The sequence below is a fragment of the Onychomys torridus genome, chromosome 21 (assembly GCF_903995425.1).
Source record: "Onychomys torridus chromosome 21, mOncTor1.1, whole genome shotgun sequence".
Taxonomy (NCBI): domain Eukaryota; kingdom Metazoa; phylum Chordata; class Mammalia; order Rodentia; family Cricetidae; genus Onychomys; species Onychomys torridus.
The window spans coordinates 36,228,980-36,250,447 of record NC_050463.1 but is presented as its reverse complement, the minus strand read 5'-3'; the positions used below and the strand labels follow the sequence as shown (position 1 = coordinate 36,250,447).

General features: G+C 45.7%; 1 protein-coding gene across 2 annotated transcripts in view; it reads left to right on the top strand.

The window, feature by feature from the left end:
- Nucleotides 1–21,468, top strand: part of Klhl29 (kelch like family member 29) — a 307,924-nt gene that overhangs the window by 38,517 nt on the left and 247,939 nt on the right. The gene's annotated exons all lie outside the window — the stretch shown is intronic.

Below are 21,468 nucleotides of genomic sequence, written 5' to 3'. Positions count from 1 at the left end.
CTGCAAATAAATGCCAAAACTGTAATAGTGTCTCCCCTTGCTGCTCTTCCCACTGGGTTTCTGTGTCCTCGTAACTGGTCATGAATCTCTAAATGGCCCACAGGTTGTAGACATCCCATGGAGCACATGGCCTGGGAACAGCCACCAGGATAGCAAAGAACAACCTTGCCAGGTCCCTCTGCCAAGATCTCAGCGCACAGCTGGTCCCAGCTACAGCTGACAGCTCTTCTAGAGGCTTCTGTGTTCTAGCAGAGGTAATGCAGTTTGCTATGAGGGTGACATGAGGGTGATGTGAATGGACCATGAGGGGCTGCAGAATCTACCTTCTACAAGGGCTCCATCTGATGTTTGGAGAGAAGACTGTGGTGAATCCATTTTCTTTTCGATCCTAAAAAAAAAAAAATTAGTTTTACTTGTCTTTACAGCATGGGATGGACTTGAGTTGCTTCGCTATTGGTAAAATCGTACTCAAGACTTTTGATCGAGGGTTTCGTATGTCAGGTGACCACAGAGTATCACTACTCTCTTTTCCAAACTGAGGACCTACTTAGAGTCCAGGCCCCCTGAAATGTCACAAAAGACATCAACTACTCACACAGAGGAAAAGTTCAGGAGCTGCTTCTAAAAGACACCTCTGAAGGACTGTTCTAGGCTGGGTTTTTTTGTTTGTTTGGTTGGTTGGTTTTTGGTTTTTGTTTTGTTTTTTGTGGGTTTGTTTTTGTTGTTTTTGTTTTTCAAGACAGGGTTTCTCTGTGTAGCTTTGCACCTTTCCTGGAACTCACTCTGTAGACCAGGCTGGCCTCGAACTCACAGAGATCCGCCTAACTCTGCCTCCCAGTGCTGGGATTAGAGGCGTGTGCCACCACCGCCCAGCTAGGCTGGGTATTTTTACAGCATACTGTGTTTACACCAAAATGGAGGTGAATAAAACAATATGACTGTTGCCACAGGGAATGAATGAATCTTTTTTTTTTTAATCCCTCTCCTTAATGGCTTTCACCTGGACTGCTAAAAAATTCCCATGGTGTGAAGGCCTGCTTTAAATGATGTGTCTTGAAGAGAAATTGACAGTGGTGGAAATAACATTTTTAAAATGTATAGACATTAACAGTAACTTTGCATTCTTTACAAGGTTTGTAGGGTGTGGGGTGGGAGTGTTCTGCATGTCCACAACTATATTTGTTAGTTTATGACCCTCTGATGGGGCTCTCTGCATCGTCACAGCAAAATTGCAACCTTTCAGGGCCTGCAGACAGTCAGGTTGAAATGGCTTTGAGGGAGAGATAGCTCATGTGGTCAGGCAGTTTGGTGTCACACTCAATTGGCTAAACATAGTCATTTGGGGTTCTATTATTGACTAATTTGGGTAATTCACCTACTGGGAAATATTTAAAGATAAAAATGTGAGATCCTGTCAGTGTATGAGCGAGGAGGTCCTTGATGTCAATTTTGTGACATATTTTTAAACACTAGAAACTGTTCTGAGGGATATTCTGTCGTGTTGTAGTTAAGCGAAGCGGGGTTGGAAAGCCCATCAGCTGTCTGTCTGCCCCTCTCCCTGTGCTCACACAGTTCCCTATCAGGGTGACTATTTTACACCTGGGCGGCTCTAGTTTAATGGAGAATGCCATTAACAAGTGTGCCCGAGTGTGTCCCCAACTGCAGCCTCGATTAGCCATCGGCATGCTCGCAAGCTCATTCCTTGATTGGTGTTGAAATATGTCACACCCTGACAGAGCGGTGCAGGCTGTCGCTGCTGATGGATTAATGACAGAGCACCTGCTGCACGTCCTCATGCCGGCCACAGCCCCGGAAATGTGCCTCAGCCGCAGGGATTTGTGGCGCTACACGGTCTCCGTGGCGCTACACGGTCTCCGTTTTGGCTTTCAGAGTAACAGGACTGCAAAAGTTGAAGAACTTTGAGGCAAAGGAGAAATTAACCAGCAGCCATGTGTCTTCTCCTACAGCTACTGCTATTGAGTGACAGGTTTCTTCTCATGACTTTCCAGTTTAAAAATACTTCCTTGGTGCTTGGCACAGCCCCATGGTATAGATCAGCTACTGCAGTCAGTCACCCCAATAATCCTATTAGATAGGAATTAATGATGCCCATTTTATAGACGAGAAAAGCGATTCCATGTTGAGTTCCCAGGTATGTCTGGGAACACTGGGATTTGAACCCCTGATGCCATATGACTGTACAGCCCACTTTGCTTCCATGAATACCGTGTCATAGTTTGTCATTATGGTCACCTGGAAGACTTGTTAGTCACATATTGCTGGGTTTCTTTCTTTCTTTTCTTTTTTTGTTTTTGTTTTGTTTTGTTTGTTTTTGTTTTTGTTTTTTAAGCTGTGGCTCGAACCCAGAGCCTTGCACTTGCTAGGCAAGCCCTCTACCACTGAGCTAAATTCCCAACCCTTGTTTTTGATTTTTGAGACAGGATTTCTCTGGCTGTCCCGGAACTCTCTCTGTAGACCAGGCTGGCCTGAAACTCAGAGAGATCCACTTGCCTCTGCCTCCCAAGTGCTGGGATTAAAGGCGTGTGCCACCACCACTACCACCCGGCTATTGCTGGCTTTCTCATTCGGTAGATCTGACTGGGTCTGAGACTCTGGGCATACCGGGAATTCACAGGCAATGCCATGCAGCTGACATGGAACCTCGCCCACAGTGCTGCCTTGTGTGGACTTGTTTCCATATCCAGACACCCTGACACACACCCATTCCCCTGGTCCAGCCCACCCCTGCTTGTCTTGATAGAAGTCCTCGATGATGGTATCTGGCATCACAGGCATTGCTTTTGGTAGCTACCTGATACGGTGCAGGCTCTGTAAAAGACATCTATTGACAGTTTGATGCCTTGGGTCTCACAAACCTGCCCTCAACATGGAACCCCAGAAAATCATCCATGGTTATACCTTATCTTGAAAAGGGGGTTCTCTGAACACTTCCCCTGGCTACAGGGGGCAGATACACAGCAGTGCCCAATACTTTTCCCAGCCACCTTAGCACAGTTTGACTGTCACCTCCCTCAGGAAGCCCACGATGCTCAGACCAGCCCACGGGGATCTCATTTTCTTCTGAGCTCCCAGTGTCCGCACCGAGGAAGAAGATAGTCTAATTTAGCACCTGAAAGGCTCTTCCAGGGAGTAATCCTCGGGTCCTGGAGCCACAGCCTCTGAACCCTGCAAAATCTGTGCTCCAATGGCCTTGCTTGATCAATGATGAAACTGAAATGCAGAAACAAGGTGTTATACCAGATCCCACAGAGCCTGGTCCACTTTGAATTAATTCACGAGAACCAGAGATTTGGTCTTTGTCCTTGCAGTTGGTTTTCATTCAGTGCTGAAATGGCTTTCCAGATACCTCAACGAATCGATGACTGTGACTTGATACAAGTCCAGCTGCGGCAACTTTCCTGCCCTCCCTGGCATGTGGACTGGAAACTGTCCCCGAGCCACGGGCGAGGTCTTAGACAGGACCCCATGCTGGATGTTTATGAGGTATCCAGTGTGTATCCAAGGCCCCATCAGCTCTTCTCAGGATTAGAACTGAGAGTCCAGGTGCCCAGTGTTGGCAAATGGACCCTTCTCTAAGTGTGGAGCCCTGTGTTCAGAACTCGGGGTGGAGAATAACAGCAGAGAATAACGTAGAAGGAAGCCACAGCTGGTCTCTCTCCATGGGAAGAAATACGCCCGGGGGTTTCTGCTTTTATTATCTCACAAGTATATTTTCTCTGAGGTCAGCTCAGAACAGGAAGAGACTCATTATTCCCAATAGTTCCGTCCAGGGATTGACTGCCGTCAGGGGTTCCCTGCGGGCCCAGGCCCTCCACCTCTCCACCCTCCACCTTTCCTCAGTAGTTGATCTGCATCTACATAACAGATTGCCCGACCTTCTACTGTCTTCTTGCTTTTTCTTATTATGGGAGCAATATGCATTCATTATTTAAAAATCAGAAAATATGAACAAAAGAAATCAATTGAAATACATCATACCACCTTCCTCAGAAGTAAACACAGTTTAAAGCTATGGGGCGAGAGCCCTGATCATTCTTTCTCGAATTTTCTTAGCTCTCATGTAAGATTTTTGTGCATATATGTATGTGTGTGTTATTAATATTAGAAGTTTTTTTAAAAAACATCAATGAATCATGCCTATGCATACTGTAACCTGCTTTTGTTATAATATCTTGGGCATCTTTCCACACCAGTGCTGGAATAACTAGCTCATCCATGCTAAATAGCATTCAATAATTAATCATGCTGAAGCCCTGATTGACACGATCCTTTTTGGTTGGCTATTTCAATTATTATCTTTGTTTCCCGTGCCCCCCCCTCTCCCCCCAACAATACTGGCATGTGCGCCCTTGCCCGGTTTCCTCCAGTTATTTCCCAGGTTCTTTTTCAAATGGCAGGACTTATTTATTCATTTACAAAAGCAAATATTTACTGAGCATCTGCTACGTGCCAGCCATGGTGACACATGCCAGGTGGCAGGGGTGGGGTGGGACTGGGGGAGGGGGGGAAGATATGGTAGTGCACACAAAAGCCATGTCCTTCCGCTTCTGGAAAGGGGACAACATGAGTCCCAAATAAGTTTGAAAGCTCATTTTGGATTGGGATGGATCACACTAAAACGCCACAGGGTGGCATGATGGGATCTTCAGAGGAGGGGTTGGGGGGTCTGCTGTGGGCAAGCTATGTAGGGAACCTTGTTGAAGAAAATGTTTGAGCTGAGACCCATAGGGGCAGAAGCTGGTGTGGCTAGGAATGGAGGCAGCCTAGGGTGGTGGAGTTGCTGGGGCCTTCCGCCTACGAGGATGCAGTTGTCTAAAATCAGACTGTTGTCAAGTGTGCTGGCTAAGTGTTTGGCACCCTGACACAAGTTAGGAACCTCAGCTGAGAAAATGCCTCCCCATCAGACTGCCTGTAGGTAAGTCTGTGAGGCATTTTCTTGATAAATTATTAACACAGAAGGACACTGCCCAATATGAGCACTGCTACCTCTGAGCAGGTGGTCCTGGATTGTATGAGAAAGCAAGTTTAGTGAGCCAGGCAGAGGTAGCCAGCCAGTAAAGAGCTCTCTACTTCAGTTCCTGCCTCCCGGTTCCTGCCTGGAGTTTCTTCCCTGGCTTCCTTCAGTGGTGGACTGTGATCTGGAAGTGTAAGGCAGTTAACCCTTTCCTCCAAGAACAATCAGTGCTGGGGCGATGCAGCAACAGAAAAGGATCTGGGGAGGTCATTTTGGATGTGGGAAAGGTGGCTGAAGGGATGGGGGGTGACCCCTTGCTTGTTCCCAGACTTGTGGCTTGGGTTGTCATAGTGGTTGTAGAAGTAGTCTGCTGCCCCAGGCTAGTGCCTGTCTGTGGATCTCGGGGTCTCTTAGCACACGGTCTACCCTTGTGGAGCCTCCCCAGAAAGACCAGACTTGGATCCTCCACCCCCAGCAAAGCAGTTAGCTCAACAGAGAGAAAGTCCTAGAAAGCATTCTTTTGCACTGTTATCAGAGCTCCCACGTTATGGTGGCTGCAGGCACAGTATGATATGGCCTTTGCAGAGTGAGAGGAGACTGTTTCTCTGACTCTTCTATGCTGGTGTTGGGGAGTGGGGCAAGCAGTGGCTGGCCACAAAGGACCCAGGCACATACCCAGCCCGACAGTGCTGTTCAGGTGACCCATCACCCCTTGAACAGGGAACTGGGGGGTAAAAATTACAGCCAGTGGTGCCTGGTAAGAGAGGGGTGCCTGCCAAGGGGAGGCACTTCATGCAGGGATGCAGGGGAACAGTGCAAATGCTCACTCAAAGTAACCCTTTCCTCTTTGAATGCCATGGGTCTTTGGGAGTGTGCAGGGTCATTTAGAGGACTCTGCCTGAGCCAGGATGCTCGGGTAAGCCTGTAAACTCCACACTCCAGAGGTTAGAATAGGGAGATCACAAGTTCAAGGCCAGCCTGAGCTACATAGCGAGGACCGGTCTCAGAACAAACAGGAGCCTGAGACAAACAGGGCATCTCTGCAGGGGAGAGGCTGTTCCTGCTCAGACTTCCCCTGATGTTAGGATACCGGTAAGGAATGTAGCCGGAATTAAAACCCTGGGTGGTCAGCAAAGGACAGTCTAGAATAGAGACCAATGACTGATGTTCTCCCCAGTTATGTGCTCAGGCTTTTTAGACAGGAAGAAAGAAATGGGAAGATTAAGATCCCTTCCCCAAGGCTGTTTCTGGTGAGCCAGTTACTGGTGGTTTATATACACATTTTGTACAGAAGGACAAATATTTGGGTCAGATGGAGTGTCTTTGCAGGGGGCTGGGTTTTGACATGCTGTAAATGGTTATCCGTAATGGGGTAAGACTAGCTTTGCTGATCCTTGCCTGGGATTAAGTTCTCCTTCTCCTCTGGCCTGTTGGCTGTCAGTCTAGCTGTGAATGGAGCAGCCCTTCCTGGCATCATGTGGTAGAGCCAGACAATGCCTGCCAAAGCCTGGGAAGGGTCAGTCAGTATTAGTGGGTGTCTTACCCCCTCCTAAGGCCTCCACTGGACCTAGTTGAAGAGACTGATGGCATTGGTGTTAACATGACACTCCCCCATCCCCACCCACCTCCCCCCACACACACAAAGAAAGAGACAGAATTAATGGGAGCACCATCTCACAGCTCTGCATACTCAGGATTGTTGATACATAGACTGGGGAATGGAAGGGTGAAGAGCAGGTGAGAATTTCCTGGAAGGGAAAAAAAAAAAAAAGAAAAACACCTAAAAAGTAACAGCATCCTGAGCTGGAGAGATGCCTCAGCCAGTAAAGTGTTGGCTATGCAAGTATGAGATCCTGCGTTTGGATTCCCCCAATTCACTTAAAGCCGGACATGGTGGCACATGTTTGTCATCCCAGTGTTCCCACAGGCTGATGGGACATAAAGACAGGGGACTCCTGGGAAGCTTGTAAACCAACCTGGCATACACAGCTCCCAACAGCATAGAGACTTTGTCCCCAATAAGGAAGAAGGTGAGGACCAACACATCAGGTTATCTTCTGCTGCCCTCCAGACTGGTGCCATGATAAATGCATCCTCTCCTCTACCACCACTCTCTCTCTCTCTCTCTCTCTCTCTCTCTCTCTCTCTCTCTCTCTCTCTCTCTCACACACACACACACACACACACACATACACACACAGTAGAAGTGACCCTCAGAATCAGCAGCTGTGTTGAGCAAGAAACCCTATAATGTGGGGGATGTATTAGATGAACCATCAAAGCCAGATTTTAAATGACCCAGCGGCTGTTCTGAAATGCGTCTTCTTCAGGGTACAGGGAGCCCTCTGGGAACTAGCTGTGTACCAGCACTGGACCACAGGTACACCCTGAGAAACAATCCCGTCACATAAAGGCCAACCTAGACTGGACTAGGCTGCCGGAGGCCACGGTGTCCAGGAGATATGATTGTCCCAGCGAATAGAACAAAGGATCCCCAGGCCTTGAGGATTCGTTTGGGTGACACGGTGAAGGAGAAGTCAAGTTCAAACCCCAAGTTTGAAATGAGCTGCTGTTGCACGTAAATCAATTTTCTCCTCCACTAAGTTCATGCATTTAAGTGCTCTGACTTAAATGCACTCTTTTTGGATGGCAAGTTTTCTAAATAGTGACCACTGGTCACCATCCTCGGCCTGGTTCAACAATGGATGGAGAGCATGTGGGGACCACAGCATGATGGGACATTGCTATGAATAGTTAGTTGTAGTTGTCCCCATTGTCCTTGTTGAGTTGCCTGGAGGCCTGTGAAGGCGTTTGGTTCCCCTTGCCCCATATTTCATGGCCCCAGGCTATTGTACCTGGCTGGGCCAGTGGCTTCTATTTAAGAAAACAAAACGATGGCTTGCCTCCCTGCTCTTAACCTCCTTTGCTCTCAGCTGTCACTTCTCAAGCATGAGACTTTTCAAGATCCACCCTCCTGCTATTTCTAATCTTCTGCTCCAAGCTTTTCAAATCAGTAACTTGCCTTAAAACACAGCCCGTAGCCATTGCCGTGGTTTATTTCCTTCATTCGCTGGTGAGTTTCTTACCAGTATTTCCACTTCCGTGCCTCTCTATAAGAAGACTGGACTCTGAGAATAAGGGGCGGTTTCTGCATTTCTATGGCATTACCCACAATGCCTAGAACTGAGTGCACTGTCCATAGTCACATCTGTGGACTCAGGTTTATTTTTTCTCTTCTTCTAAGGAAGTCTACCATTAACCCCTTGAAAGTGGGCATTTCAAAGCCATATACATGCAAAATTTTTCCTTCCCTTAAATGTAGGGTTAATAGTCAGGGCAGTCGCCTGAGACACTGCATGATGGGCATCAGAAGCCAGGTAACTCTGCCTTCCCCGCTGTCTGTGGGTTTAGGAGATGAGTCCCAGGTACATATCTGCCAGGCCGCTCTTACAGTTAGCAGTACAAAGCCACCTGTGTTCACTCAACGCTGCAGAGCAAGACGAGATGGCTGGGCGACTGTGTGGGTCTAGGTCAAGATAGTTACGTGAGGACTTGAAAATGCTTTAGAGATGCTGCCAGGCTTCTGCAGCTGTGGAGAAAATGAGGATGATTTTGCTGTTTGCCATCGGGGCACCACTTAAGTCCGTGTCTTGCTAGGTCACTGTTTTCATGACCAGAGCTATAAATTAAAAAGATGATTTAAACTTGGGTGCTGGTTCCTTGACTAGGAGCTTCATCCATTTTTCCCCCCTGCAGCTGCTAGAAACACTGTAGACCCAGAAGAGAAGGAATGGGGGATGAATGATTTTAAGCATATTTTCCAAGAAGAATAAAACCACAAACAAATTCTCACAGCCAGAAAGGAACTGGTTTCCTCCCAGCAGCATAGCAAAAGCTCATGGCAAGATCAAGATGCTGAAAATCAGTCCCCTGGGCTAGAGGTTAGCTGAGCCAGTAGCTTGATGGAAGCCCCAGTTCAGCAGAATGTGTAGGCAAAGTGTAGCACTCAGGCCAAGTCCACCAAGCTAAACGTCTAAATCAAACATTTAAAACAATAGCCTTGGGTGGAATCAACAATCATGCTCATCTCATTGACCCGGGAGAAGGCATCTATCTCACAGAACTGCATTTAGTGGCAGGGAATGGATGCAGGCTTCCTGATATATGAGCTGGTGATGTCCTGTGGTAGTCTGGTCCTCCTTCATTATAATGTGGTCATTGTTGATTTCATCCCCCTTTTAGAAGACTTAGAGGCCTCCCTCTTGCTAAAGTAACAGGAAGAAAGACACTGTCTTCTAAGGGTTAGTCTTTGTTTTCACAAACCCTGAAAGGGTTCAATAGATAACAGGCTTTCCTATCTGATTATTATCGCAATCAAGGTTCAACGGCCAATAATGCAAAGCCAAAGTCGGCATGCTTGGTCTACGTCCTCCAACATTTCATGGGTTTAAAGCAAGTGATTGTCTCAATTTGGGTGTTATCATTTTAAAAAAAAAAATCTACCTCAAAATGTAGTCACTTAAGAGAAGACCAGCCGTTCATTTGCAGGGCAGGGCTAAGCAGCATGCATCATCTCTGCTCTTCCTGGGTCATCTGCACTGACAGGACCAGCAGCAGAAGATGTGTTTCTAAGACAGCTTGCGTGCTCACTCACATCCTGGCAAGGACTCAACAGAGGTTATTGCCCAGAGTCTTTGTTTGTCTTCATGTGGTCTCCCCTCTGCCTGAATTGGGTTCTTCACTGCATCATGGCTGAGTTCTAAGAGAAAGGATCCTAAAAAATAAATAATTTTTTTAAAAAAATCGAAGAGAAAAATCCCACTGTGTAAGCACTTATCAAGCCTCAAGCCTCTATTTGTATCTCATTGATCATCACGGTCACCTGTCCTAGTAAGTAGCACAGTGGACCCCAAAGATGTCCACGTCCTAATCCTGACTATGTTACCTTTCCGAGGGGTGGAGATGTTGCAGTTTTCATCAGATTGAGAATCTTGAGATAGAAAAGTTAACTTTGATAGGCTGATGTCATGACATGGGTCCCTGTATGTCAGAGACAGGAGAATTCGTGTCAGAGGAAAAGATGTAGTAACACTAGCTTTTGGTTTTGAAGATGGAAGAAGGGACCATAAGCAAAAGGAAATGGCCAAGATTTCAAGGCTAAGAAAGGCCTGAAAATGGGCTTTCCCCCAGAGACTCTATGCGGTAGTTTGAATGGAATTGTCCCACATAATCTCATAGGGTGTGGCACTATTAGGAGACGTGGCTTTATTGGATTGGGTATGGTCTTGGTGGAAGTGTGTCACTGTGGGGGCGGGCCTTGAGGTTTCCTATGCTCAGGATACTGCTCAATGTCTCAGTTGACTTCTTGCTGCCTTCTGGTCAATATGTAGCTGGCACCACAGCTGCCTGCATGCCGCCATGCTCCCAGTTGTGATGATAATGGACTGAAACTCTGAAACTGTAAGCAAGCCACTCCAATTAAATGTTTTCTTTATAAGAGTTGCCATGGTCATGGTGTCTCTTCACAGCAAGAGAAACCTTAACTAAGATTCACTGGAGGGAACCTCACTGCTGGCATTTTGAGTTATCTTCAGAGGGTTCATTTCAGACTCCCCACTTCTGAAAGCATAAGGTAATAACTTGATAACATGGAAAGTCACTATGACAATTAATTATGGAAGCAATAGGAAACTCAGTACATAGCCATCCCCATGTGCAGTATGGAAGGGGACTGTCACACAGAGGCCCTAGCATGGGGGCTTTGTCTCATTCAGAGGTCACTAAAGTCAAAGTTTCCACCAAAATTGGAATATCATCTTCAGAGAATGTAATTTTGCATAAATATAAGTATTTTATGGGTGTCTTGTAGGAATTTTTCTAGTAGATAAGTAATTACCTATTCTCTGTAATAATTCCAAGCTGACATTTGTCCCAACCTGTGGAATGTGATACCATTTTAACCCTTAGACTGGGACCATTCTAAGACATGCCCTCCCTTTTTTAAAAACTTGAGACGGGCTTACTGTGTAACACAAGCTAGCCTAAAAAAAAAACAAAAAATTCTGCCTCATCCTCCCAAGTGCTGGAATTGCAGGCATGCACCAATACACCTGATTCTTTTCCTAAATTTTTGTTAGGGAAAAAAAAAACAATTTAACAAAGTATGATTCATATTTATAGTTCCATTACTCTGGAGGCAGAGGCAAAAGGATCAAAAGTTTGAGGCCAGCCTGGGTTACATAGTCTCAAAGAGAAAAAAAAAAAAAAAAAAAACTAAATATTAAGAAAACCTCAGACTAGTACAAGGCTAGAGTCAGAGCTCAGGATGGAATGTTTGACTGATATGTGATCCCAGAACTGCAGATTTAAAGAAGAAAAAGAAAAGGAAAGACTAATACAATCAGGTTCTAGACTCCTACCGCCTAGATTCAGTGGCTGTTAATATTTGCCATATTGGATTCATTTTTATGTGCATGCACACACACACACACACACACACATGAAGGGAGTATGTCTTGCTCTGTGTGTGGATTGCCGAACTGTTCAAAGGATCAGGTGCCAATCCTCTTTTCTGCTAAATTCCTTAGCATGCCACACAACTAGAGAGATGCACTGCTTTATTGCTACACTGCTACATCACAGCTAAGAATATTAATAATTCATACCAAGAAGGTCTACTTTCAGACTTTTTATCAGTTCGTCTGTAGCACTGGCCTGTTATCATCCCTCTGATTCTTACTCTTATACTTACCCTACTTTGTCTTTTTCTTTGCATTGCATTGACTTCCCTGGGTATTGGTCCAGCTGTCCCATATCCTACATTTGCCCGGTTATTCCTGTTCATCTCACTTGTCCTCCATTGCCACATCCCCTGTAAGTTGGAAGTTTATGCTTAAAGGCTCCGTAGAATGAGGGTGTGTACTCTGAGCATGAAATTTGCATACACAATGCCACATGTGGCACCACATTTAGAGGCTCCATGTCAGACGTCTCTTGCAGGTGAAGTGGTTTCACCCTGGCTTGAAGTGGGGATCATGAGTCGCACCACGGAGAAGAGAACTTTTTTTGTTTTTGTTTTTCTGAAACTAGCCGGGAACCAAAGGGTTATCATTTGATGTAGGACAAATAGGCTAGATCATGGCCTCTTTCCTCTAGATGGCTGTTATACTCTAATAATCTGGAAGGGAGGGATGATGGTTTCTTAAAATTGTTATTCTCTCTATATTTATTAGCTGGAATTTGTTATCCTTGAGCTTCCTTAGTTTTACACACAGACTTTATAGTTCCACTGTTTCAAACCTGGGTCCTTTTTTTCTGAGAAACCTTGTTTCTTTTTAGCAAGGAACTTAAAATCAAGCTCTAACCCTCCTTAAAGATCTAGAACCCCTTACCAGATAAAGCTAAGAAACATGTTTATGTGTTTAACCACACCCAAGTCCAAATTTATCACATTGTTTCCTGTATTTTTGTGTTGTATCTTCTCCAACTGAAATTTTGATTCTTGTTTGTGAATATACTTACATAAATATATGTGCATAAAATAGCTTCAAACAGATAAACATTATTACCAACAAGAAAATGACCAAGTGAAATTCTTTCATTGTTGTTTTTGTTTGTGTATGTGTCTTTGTGACATATCCCATTACAGACCCAGAGCCCTGGGCTTAAAATCCATGCCTTTGTTCATTCCTCTCTGTGTTGATATTATCAATCTGATAAACAGGTTCTTTTGAAGATCTATTTTATTGTTTGTGTGTACACATGTGTGTCTGTATGTGGGACATGCACGTGAGTGTAACAAAGGGCCATCAGATCTCCTGGAGCAGGAGTTATAGGTTGTTGAGATCACTTGGGTGCTTCGAACCAAACTCAGGTCCTTTGCAAGGGCAATGGGTGCTCCTAACTGCTGAGCCCATCGCTCCAGCCCCGGATGGTTGTGTGTGTGTGTTTGTGAGTCTGGGCTTTTTTAGTATCCACTTAGGATTGTTAGGCCCCTTTTCCCAAATTAATTTTGTTCTTTGGGACAATGTAAAATATTTACATGACTTAACTACATAGTATAAGGACTTCATAAGAATCAGCATCCACATGCCCCTTCCACACCCTCCCCGGCATGAGTAAGTGCTCTGTTCCTCTTGTGTTAGTCTTTGCATACTCTTGTAGAGTACACACGTTTTATATCCATGCTCATGTCCCTTCTCTCTTAGACAGGACAAGTCCGTCCTGTGTGCCTTCTTCACCTTGCACTGTCTGCTTTTCAGTACAACCTGGAAATTGCTCCTTCGCTGCCGTGAAGGCTGTCTTCTTTCTCTTCATCCTGTAATGGTTCGCTGGGTGGGTGAACGTGAGTGGATTCAGCCAGCCTCCTATCGGTGGACTCTTGGGTTATTTCTTAGCTCTCATTTGACAGACAGTGTTGCGATGAATCATCTCCAGAGTCATATTGTTTTGAACGGTGTGTGGTGTATGCGAAGGATAGTTGAAAAGATGAACATTGGTTTGTGGGGTTTTTTGTTGTGGTTGTTGTTCAGTGTGACTCAGTGTGATTCTTGAGAATTTGTGGGACCATCTGTGTCTCCACAGACAAAATGCTTTTCAGAACTTTGGCTCTTTCTTAATGTGATAAGTGAGAAGTAATATTTCAATTTAGTTTTATGTTTATTCTGTTATCAGAAAAGTTGTATAGTTTGTCTTAAGTGCAGTGGGGGTGGGGGCATTTCCTTCCTTTTCCAGTAAATGAAACACATCTTTTATTTATTTTTGTGTTATGCTTTCGCCTTTTTTATTCTCCATTATAAGAGCTTTTTCTAATATTAGTGAGATCAAACTCTTGTTTCTGACATAAATTGCAAAAGATTTCCTATCTTAGTTTGGCCGTTTGTCTTTTGGCTTTTCTTAAATGTCTTTTTTTTTTTAATTTTGCTATGCATTCTTCTTATTTTACTTTTATATAGACGGATTTATCAGTCTTGTGAACAAATTTATCAATCTTGCATAGCAAATCGGAGTTTCAAGATTTGATTTTCACTCATGTATTATTGAAGAATTCACCTGTTTAATGCATGTTTAATTCTGTTGTCTACTTAAATATCCAGTTCGTTTGAAGGGTTTTCTGTGAATCGCATGATAGCAGGATTGGATCTGATGCTATTCTATAAGATGGACAACCCATCCTCTCAAGCACCCCCCCGAAGAAAGCTTAGATACCAAATTTCTACATGTTTGTCAACTTCCCCTTCTGTCCACTGAGCCATCAGTCCTGAGAATTTTTAAGACTGGCTTAGTACACCTGTAGGTAGAGGGAGAAAATACCCTACCATGCTTTCCCACAGCCTGGAGAGCCAGCTCAGCTCTAGATGGTGAAAGCCAATAATGGAGTACTTACCCTGTCTTGCAGAGTAGCTGTGGTCCATACTATTAAACCTGTAATTGACATCATATCAGACTCTGCAATCCACATCTACCAACACATTCATCAAAGGCAGCGGTATCTTCAGAAGGGACCTAGGGACAGCTGGCACATCCCTTCCTCAGAGGTAGATGCTCTCAGAGCTCTTCCTGAATCATGCTGGGCTCTCTGGGTACCATGAGCTAGTCTACACTCTCTGGCTCCCTGTGGAATTGCTTTTGATGAGCAACACTGTAGTGTCAGGTCAGTCTATATTGAGAGATGTGCTAAGAAAAAACCCTGTGAAACTGAAGAGTGTTGAGAATTCATTAGATCATTCTCCGGCTCCTGGCTTTATCTTATTTCTTCTATATTTATCCTGATTTCCTTACATTACTTTCCCTTTCTTATTTATATACATCTTTGCAAGCTGTTTGGGAGTACGGGAATGTCTTCTGGTGGGAGGAGGAGAGGAAGTGAGGGAATCACACAAGACTGATGGCTTCGTGCCTCTGAAATATTTGAACAATTCACCGGCCTTGGTTTCAGGCTAGATTTACTGCGCTCTTCAAAGAGACTACTGTGGGACAGGTTTAGTTCATGCAGAAAAATACCTTGGCTTTCAGGTCAAGTGGTGTTTCGTCTTTTAAATCTTATCGTTTTACACCGGGTAGGGATAAGTGCAGAAGGGTGTTTAAAGTCTACACAGGTACAAATGGATACTTTAGTGACCAGAGTCAGCGTGAGGCATTGGCTTTGATTTTGTTGACCATATCTGCATCTTGGCTCGTCTCTGGCAGCATGTAGGTGTGCTGGAGTGAACACTGTGTCTTTCCTGTGGGATCAGATGATCTTTCTGCTGGGCCTTACCGTACCTTCTCTAGCCTCCTGGTTTTGTGAAGGATGTGTGTCTCCCTCTCCTCATGACATTGTGATGACCCAGCAGCCTTCCTAACCTGTATATGGACTTCAGGAGAAAGCTTTGCTTGCCTTTGCCCCTTAGATTTCCCTTTACTCTACTCTTACAGCCCTGGGCCCTGCTTGTGTCTAAAGTGACTAAATTTCTCTCTCTATGCCCTTCTCATTATTTGGGAGTTCCTGCACTGTCGAAATTGAGCAAGCATCCTTGCAGATATAAAAAGACAACCCTCCCCTAAATCATCCTGAACGTCCCTAACACTGACAATGGCTTTATTTGGAGCCCAGGCGACCCTTTCATAGCTGACCATGAGCCTCTCCATCTCAGCACTTACACTACCATGTTCTTGGTCCTTATCTAAAGGGCCTATATCTTGCAGAGCCCACACTCTGAAATAAAGTCTGGAAACAGGAAACACGACCCAAGCTGTCATGGGCAAGTGTTTATCACTGTGGAGGCAAAGGCCTTAGTATTGGCTATAGAGATATTTACTGTGGTGCTGGGCCGCCAAATGGCATTTGTCATCTGAATTCTAAAGCAAATCTGGTCTCGAGCTCTAGATTGTGATTCTGGAGAAAGCCAGAGGCTGAAGATACCTGTCAGTTGATTTAATGAGACCAGTAAGACTGGCTCCTTCGTAGAATTGGTCCCTGTTGTAGGAAGCATGCGATGCCTAAGATTGGAAATACTCAGGCCTTGTTAGCATAGGAGGACTTCACATTTCTAGGAGACCCAGGACAGGCATGAAGCCTAGGAAAAGGGGCTGAAGCTCAGAATGGGTGTTCCTTGGTCCCCAGAGTTCTTTTCAATCTCAGAGTGCCCTGACACCAGCTGTTGTCTAGATTTACAAAGTTAAACAGTGAGATCTCTGGCATCTTCTGTATGTCAAGCATTGTTGCAAATATTTAACCTAGATAACCTAATCACATCTTTAGGCGATGGTTCCTTAGAACAGTTGACCTCTGTGTCCCTTTACAGATAAGGAAGCAGAAGTGTGTGGAGGGGAAGGGAATCCATTACAGTTCACCAGGAAACAGAAACTACAAGGTATTGTAGAATATGATTTTAACTGGGCAAAGATGTGTTACATTTGTTTACGCTGTGGAATATTACTTTGTGTAAAGGTGTGTTACTTTTGTTTAGGCTGCATGTGTTTAATGAGGTAAAGATGTGTTGCATCTGTTTGTTTCACCTTGCCTCCCTAAGGCACCTGACTGGTCTAGTAAGGAGCTGAACAGCCAATAGGTGGGCAGAGAAAGGATAGGCGGGACTAGCAGGCAGAGAGAATAAATAGAAGGAATGATCTAGGCTCGTGGAGAAAAAGGAAGAACGAGAGAAGAAGGGAGAAATGAGGGACATCCCTGGGGCAAGACGCCAGGCAAACAGCAGCCAGATGCCAGCCAGATGCCAGCCAGCAGTGAAGGTAAGATATAAAGAAGTAAGAAAGGTAATAAGCCTCGAGCCTCTTGGTAGATAAAAAGAAACAGGTTAATTTAAGTTAAAAGAGCTAGCCAGAAGCAAGCCTAAGCTAGGCTGAGCATTCAAAACTAATAAGTCTCTGTGTCATGATTTGGGAGCTGCTTGGTGGCCCCAAAGAAAAAGCCTGGTACAACAGGGTAATGACGTAAGCAGAGATTAATGGAGAGACTGTTAATTTCCCAAATAATTAGATGACAGCGCAGAACTAAATCACAGGAATGCTCTGCTTCCACACTGGGAATTTCAGGGGTCAGAATTGCACTGTGGGAACTATGGACTGCAGATGCATTGGCCTCGGCCATCATCTAGGATCCTGGAGGGATTGCAGTGACAGTGTCTGTATATGCCTATCACGTATGCAGGGTCTGTAGTGCTTTTCAGCACACCCATAGAACTCGAGGCTGGTCTCCTTGTCTCTGCTGGCCAGAGGACTGAATAATCTGCAGCCATGTGGTTCCTCCAACCTCATGCCCCAGACCCTCGGATCTACACAAGTGCATCTGCCAAGTGGCTCTGAAATCCCATCAAGAATCTGTGCAGTGCAAGGGAGTGGACTACTGTTGCATTCTCGACTCTGCAACACAGGAAGGCACACTAGGAAGACGGTGTAATAGCTGCTGAGTGAGTCAGTCTGCAGAACCACGTGTTAAGTACACCCTCCCTCCCAACAGTTACACTAACGGTGTCGTACCCGGATTATGAAGCCAGAGTCTGAGCTTGGCAACCTGTTCTGTCTCTCCCTTCTCATATACTCAGGACTACTGGCTGACTACGGTGTGTGTTATTTCTCATTTCCTCCTTCATCAGGCCTGCAGTTGGTCCTTGTAGACTGTCTGTGAGCCTGGGGCTAGCCTCGGAATCCTGGGTAGGGCTGGGATGGTTGCTCTCTACCTAACATCAACTGGCAAAGTTATTACTTACTGGTATGATGGTCCTGTGCTGTGTATTAAGCTATCCCTAAACTCACTGATATAAACAACAGAATTTTCTAGGTCTTTTGTTCTAGCCTGGTTTCACGCATGCGTATGTGGCCAGCTGTGGGTCAATTAGGTAGCCTTGTTTTTCTTGTCTGGGGTCTCTCGAATACTTGGAGTGAGCTGGCAGATCTTAGATTGAGTAATAAGCCAGTCTGGAGGCAGAAGAGGAAGTAGAAGTTCCCATGCATTTTTCCCAAGGCAAGTTCATGGTCATGCTCAAGTTCAAGGGGGGAAGGAGTCTACAAACTCACAATGTAAAGGGTGAGAGACGGGGAGTCATTTCATGGGGCCATCAGTGTAAGCATTTTGCTTTAGTGGAGGATGTTAGGCACAATATTCAACTTCTCAAATGCCTCTGTGTACCTGAGCATCTCAGAAAAAGTAGCTTGGCTAGAAGGCACAGAAGGCCTTGTACTTTGGAGGCAGAGACAGGTAAAATCTAATGGAGACTCAGCAAAGCGCGCGCACACACACACACACACACACACAGCAAGGCTCTATATAGGCCTGTTCCTTCTGGCTCTGAGCCATGTTCAAGCCGGGGCTTCTCCAGCCCCCCTCAACTCAGGGACACTGCCATTAACTGACGGGGCGTCTACTTAACAGAGCTGCTCCTCAACTGTCATTTGACATCTCAGGCGGCACCCTCGATTGCCAATTAAAAGGCTCATGTCCTCAATGTGACAAATACCAGGGAAAACAATTCAACAATTCAGAACACAATCAGGAGAACATGAAGCGTGTTCATCGCGCCTCTGCCGCCGCTGGCCTTGTACTGTCGCTCTGGCCTGCCCCTCTGCGAGACAGAACATGACACTCCAGGATTTCCAGGGTTGACTCGCTCCAGCTGGGAAAGACAGGCTGCTGCCAATCGCAGATAGCTTGCCCTGGCCTCTCGGGATGGTATGGGGGGTCAGGGTTGGTTTTCGGTAGCTTAGATTGTGGCCCCACCCATCTGATGTTTTCCTGCTTCATACATAATAACTCTGAGACAGCCACTATCTTCTGAAAAAGCAGAGGACTGTGACCTGCATGAAGCCGGATCCCTCTCAGGGCCTCTGCAGAAAATGGAGGGCTGCCTGGAGGCTCCAGGACTTGTGGGGTAGGTGGCAGTTGGCAGCTCTGATGCTGGAAGAATATGAAGATTCTCCTGTTTTTCTCTCGCAGCTGTTTCCCTTGAAACAAACTTGTCTACCCTGAACCCCACATGGTTCGGTCCTCTCAGATTTAAGTAAGATGAGGAGGAGGAGACCTGTTCCATTGAGATGCAGTTTGCACGCTGTACAGTTCCTCTATTGGAAGTTTACAACCCAGTGCTTTTTAGTATAGTCACAGATGCCTGCAACATCATGGACACAGCCTGCCTCAGAATATTCTCATCTCCTCAAAAAAAAAAAAAAACAAAAAACAAAAAACAACCTTGTCCCCATTACAAGTCATCCCCCATTTCCCTGACAACCACTAATCTACTGCCATCTCTGTGATTTTCCTATTGTGGATCACTGATGTGGATCGTTTGTTGCCTGTGTTCTTTCATTAACTAAACTCCAGTCCTCATGCTTGTGTGGCAAGTGCGTTACATGCTAGCCTGTCTACCCCACCCCCTAAGCAACATTTTTTTTTTTAAAGTGAATACTTTGCTATGAATCCTGGCCTTGCAACCAATTGGCTATGTGGTTATAAGCAAATGAATTGTTTAAGCAAAGGCTGTGCCTTTTTAAAATTTTCATCATAATAATGCTCGTTCCTATGGGACATGGGAAGGGCCTAGGAAAAGTGAAATGGCCTGTTTTGAGCTCACTTTCACACACACACTCCTCCCTCTCCCTCCCTCCACCCCATGCTCTCCCCCTTCCCCCCACCCCCGCTTTGTAACTCTCTCTCTCCACGTTTTCATCTTTCCAAGCAAACATTTCCAGCAGTTTACACTGATTTTTTTCATATGGACCACACTATGGCCTAGACACAAAGGAGCCTTGTGCATCCATTGCAAGGTCTCACTTGTCTACAGCCTTCTGCAGGCATACCCCATTTCTCGGGGCAATCTCATGGACCCTCTTTGCCTCTGGGGTTCTGCTGCTGTTGAGGAAGTATGAAAATTTGTTTTCCCATGTTCCCAATGCCTGGTATGTGGCCTTGAAGAGGAAGAGGAGGAGGAGGAGGAGGAGGAGGAGGAGGAGGAGGAGGAGGAGGAGGAGCAGCGGCGAGTTTTGGGTTCGTCGCTGGTCTATTCTGTCAGCGTTCTTGGGTCTGCAGGAAGAGTAGAAGGGATGTCTTCAACTTGGAAAACCTGCTTCTTGTTCTGCAGGCTGCTGGTAGGTGGGAAGTTGGGAAAAATAATCGCTGATCCTCAAATAGTTGAGGAATATGGGCTGGAAAGGGACTTCAGCCCCTTTAGGCTGTTGAGCACTGGCCGTGGTCCTCAAGGCTGAGGCGGTGAGCAGGGTTGCTGTCACTGCAGCCATGCCAAAAGGATCCATTCTCAGGGTCCTTCCTCCTTGGCAGTGTCTCACTAAGTGGCTGGTGACCTACAGCACTGCACCGACTATTAGCGTCAACTACAAAAGTGACACCACACATTTAGGGAGGTCAGAGGACAGAACAGAGGGAAATACTCCCTTCGACCCCAGCACACTGGCTGCCCTCCCATTTGAACATCCTTCTGATGTGTAGCCGGGGAGAGCTTTGTGACCATCAGTGGGCTCCGCCGGGGCACTCAGAGGGGAGATCTGGAGACCTAGCTCCGAGCTGCCGAGTAAACCACTGACTGGGCTTACACACCGGAGCTGTCTGTGGTTTCTTTGTGAGTTTTTATGTCCTTTCCATGTCTGGGTTTGTCTCCCTGGAGAAACTGATTGTAAACTGGTGCAGATCAAGAACTGTGCTGTGTCTTTTTATAGGAGTGTGCATTTTGTGAGGAAAAAAAATTAAATCTGTATGCCCACACTGTTCTCTTATTGACTTGTGGGTACAGACACTGTCTCTGGAAGTTGTCTGGCAAATGCCCGTGGACCACAGCTTATCAGCTAGTTGACATAATCCTAAGGAAATTCATCTGTAACCAAGGCAGTGTTTTTGTGGCTATTCCTGCTCCCTGGAACTCCCTAAACCCGTGCAATGTGACAGAAAAACCTGTCCATATATTTTAGGGCCAAGGAGCAAGGTCTCTCTGAAGATTCTAGGCTTTGCTGATGGTCTCACAGTGAAGCTTTAGAAATACGGTTTGGAGCATCACACAGAACATCTCCCTGCTGTGTGGGGATTCTGGAGAAAGAACCCACTGAGTGGAGTCATCCTTGCCTGGAGTGGGGAGCCTTCCCCCATGATGCCTGGGAACCCTCCCTCTCTGAACACCCTGAGAAATGGAAGCCAGCATGCCTGATAGGCACAGGCTCTGTTTCAATTAAACTAGAGAGACGGGATTTATGACCAGCGTGGTTGCTGTCACAGGCGGTTACTTCAAAAAAAGTCTGCTTATATAAATATTTAGAAAGAGCAGGACCATAAAATAAGAACTTGGTGTTTTGCTTGTTGGGGTGTTTTGTTTGAGTACTTTTGTTTGTTTTTGTTTCGTCCTATGAAGAGAAGTCAGGCTCCCTGGTAACTCTAAGACTTGTTATTTCCATTCTGGTTAGTCTTTTCAAAGGAAGCTGTTTGGGAACTGCATTTTAAGAGAACGTCTATGTGGCAAGATTTGACAGTGTTGGGACCCAGGGGCAGTGAGCTCTAT